The 2,909-nt window shown below is 43.6% G+C and overlaps 1 protein-coding gene across 1 annotated transcript in view; it reads right to left on the minus strand.

Annotated features, from left to right (window-relative positions):
• Window positions 1-1,658: 1,658 nt before the first annotated feature.
• FOXO3 (forkhead box O3) overlaps window positions 1,659-2,909 on the minus strand; it is a 14,498-nt gene continuing 13,247 nt past the window's right edge. Inside the window, exon 3 of the mRNA XM_009077914.1 lies at window positions 1,659-2,191. The gene's annotated coding sequence lies outside the window, so the exon portion shown is untranslated. The remainder of the gene's footprint in view (window positions 2,192-2,909) is intronic.

The raw sequence follows: 2,909 nt of genomic DNA on the forward strand, positions 1-2,909 counted from the left end.
TTTGGGGTGTACTGGGAAGCTAAGAGCTAAGGTACACGCTCAGAGGAGGCTGGTGATAAACTCTCAGCCAATTTTAGTGAAAGGTGCCTGCAACTGCACTCGGGTAAGCAAGGTGCCCAGGTGTGGGAAGCTGGCTGCTGGCAAGATGGGCAATGAGCACCAGCCAACTCCAATGAACATAATAAACTAGTCCCCTCACGGACAAATAGACCATCTCAGTGTAAAACGAAAAGAGAAGTTTTTCTAAAAGGCAAATGATAAACCCTTGGCTACTTGGAAGAGTTGATATGCTACAGGGCTATGCTAACCACAACTGCACAGAGCCTACACGGTCATCGCTGCGGGGAGAAACCAAGAGGTGCATCTTTACGAGAGAACAGTGCGGGGGCTACGGTACAAAAACAAAACTTCCATCACACTAGGAGCTGTTGTTTCACCAATATCACCTCAGGGACCTGGAAAGTCAGGAGCAAGGAAGGGCCCATGAATGTGTGTGTGTGTGTGTGTGCATGATTGTGCATGTGTGGTGGCAGTGGCGAGAGGGAGTCACTCCACATTGCATGGGACACGGGTCAGTGGGAACTCATGCACTGAGACTTTGGGTTAAAATGCTAGTTTGTTTTCCTAACATCCATGCATAATGATCCATTTCTGTACATAATAAAATATATTTATATATTTATATGCATAATGCTTTTATGCAAAGGAAAAAAAAACCTTCATATATCGCTTTGGAGAATTATGTATACACTGTCCTATTCAGAACCTCTTCATACCAAGTTCTTATGTACCACTGGTGTTTTCCCCTCTTTTTGTTGTATCCCTCCCACCCCAAGACACTAATAAAGAGTAATCAAACTTTCCAGATTATAGAGAGGATCTATACAGCACCATACCTTTTATTCATTATTATTATTAATCATTATTCATTTTACAAAAGAAAATCTTAGAAGCAAAATATATAAAACTGCCTTTTCTTTCAGTGTCATTTATCATGCTACAACCTATGTTCATATGAAAAGCCATTTCTATGATACTGTCACCTTGCCATTCCCACTCCTGCTTCTTCTGCCACAATGGATTATACATAATGAGAAGGAAAAAATAATCAAGGATATGTCCAAAACAACAACAAAAAACAAGGATCACTGATGCAGTAACACACTCTGCAGTGACCTGTGCCTCAGCTCCTGGTGCCGTCACTGCAAGTCACCTGCCGATGCCCAGCTGCTATATTTCCCTTAACTTCTGCTTTTTCAAACACATCTCTACAGATGACTGTGTCCAACTTGTCTGGCAGCTCAGCACATAACTCGCTGCAGCAGTAGGGGCAGCCCTGCTAATAGAAGGCAGGAGGGGAGTCTGCTCCAGTGGCAGAAAACTGACTCCTGCTTCGGTGCACGTGGGCGCAACGGCACCCGCTGTCAGTCCGTCCTCATGAGCCAAGAGGCAAACTCACCAGCTCCCCTTGTTTTGCAATCAGCTCTGGCTTGACACTTACAGGAAACAGGGTGTACCATTAAATTTAAGGAAAGAATAAAAAAGAAAGAAACAAACCAATTCAACAAACACACAGGCCACGCACATCCCCTCTCTCTGGAACTCAGCTGGTTGATCGGTGTAACAAACCCTGACACCTCAGCAGTGCTGGGTTATGATCATTTCCTTGCATGTGCACAGTACTTCAGATTCCCCAGGGAGAGAAAGCAAAAATGGTCAAAAAAATCTAAGGAAATCAAACTGGAGGTTGTAGTGGGGAGGGTGGGCAGATGGGGAACACCTCCAAAAAAGAAAAGCCAACTTAAAACATCCCATAAACCATTAATATATTGAAACACCACATACTCATTGACAAGTAACTACTGGTAAAGGCTACACAGTGTGTTCTCAACAGGATGGTGCTGAACATTGTCTCCATAGCAGGTGCTTGGCCATCCCAGAAAAGGAAGATTTTGCATACTTCAGAATGAGTTCAATTTCCAACAAAAAGAGAAAAAAAAACCAAAGAGAAAAACAGGGGGAAAAAAAAGTAGGATCTTCACTCCAGTAAGGGCCTATTAACAGTCTGCTTCGTTAGGAAAATAATGCAGGGTTCACAAAGGTCGTAAGCTGTAAACAGTATCACTGTCCACTTGCTGACAGCAGATTTGGCAAAGGGTTCTCTCTCTACATCTCGTGTCAGTTTGAGGGCCTGGAGAGGAAGAAGAAAAAGAAGAAAAGACAGTGAGACTACTGTACGTAGGAAGGAAACACAAAAAAGTCAACCAAGCAAACCTTCAAAGCCAACAACAGCTTAAATGGACCAGAAATTTTGATTTGTTGCACTCAGAAGCTTCAAATACACAGCAAGGAATAAGTTGCACCATGACCCTGCCTAAAAATGCTTCTCCCTTGCCATGGTTCGAGTGTTTCTTTGCTGGCTTAGCTGCTCCCAAACAAGAAAGAGAAAACTCTCTCCAAAGAAAAATGATGGCAGAGCCTGATTTACAGAAACCAAATGCATTGTCTATTTGTCAAGTGTATTTCCAGGTGAAGCATGGAAGAATCCTGCAGTTTTTCTCCAGTTTTCACGATCACTCTTTCTTAGTATCACCAAAAGGATGGATAAATCTTCTGTCAGCATCTGACACTGACCACCACCCTTGAAGGACACCCAAAGGAGGCTGCTCAAGAGAAGCAGTGAGGAGCCATGGATTTCAGTGTGAACTTTGGAGTTCTCTATTTTCCTGCTCACATGACACCAGGATCCGCTTGGCCTTAGGATCCACCTTCTTCTGTAGCCATGAAACTACTCTGCAGTGGGAGAGACACTGGAAATACACCATGGATACAGCACGGAGACACCTACGAAGGGACACGTTAAGTAGGCAAAACACTGAAGACAGATGAACATTTCAACCAAGGGGGTC

Source organism: Acanthisitta chloris, unplaced genomic scaffold, assembly GCF_000695815.1.
Source record: "Acanthisitta chloris isolate BGI_N310 unplaced genomic scaffold, ASM69581v1 scaffold8727, whole genome shotgun sequence".
Taxonomy (NCBI): Eukaryota; Metazoa; Chordata; class Aves; order Passeriformes; family Acanthisittidae; genus Acanthisitta; species Acanthisitta chloris.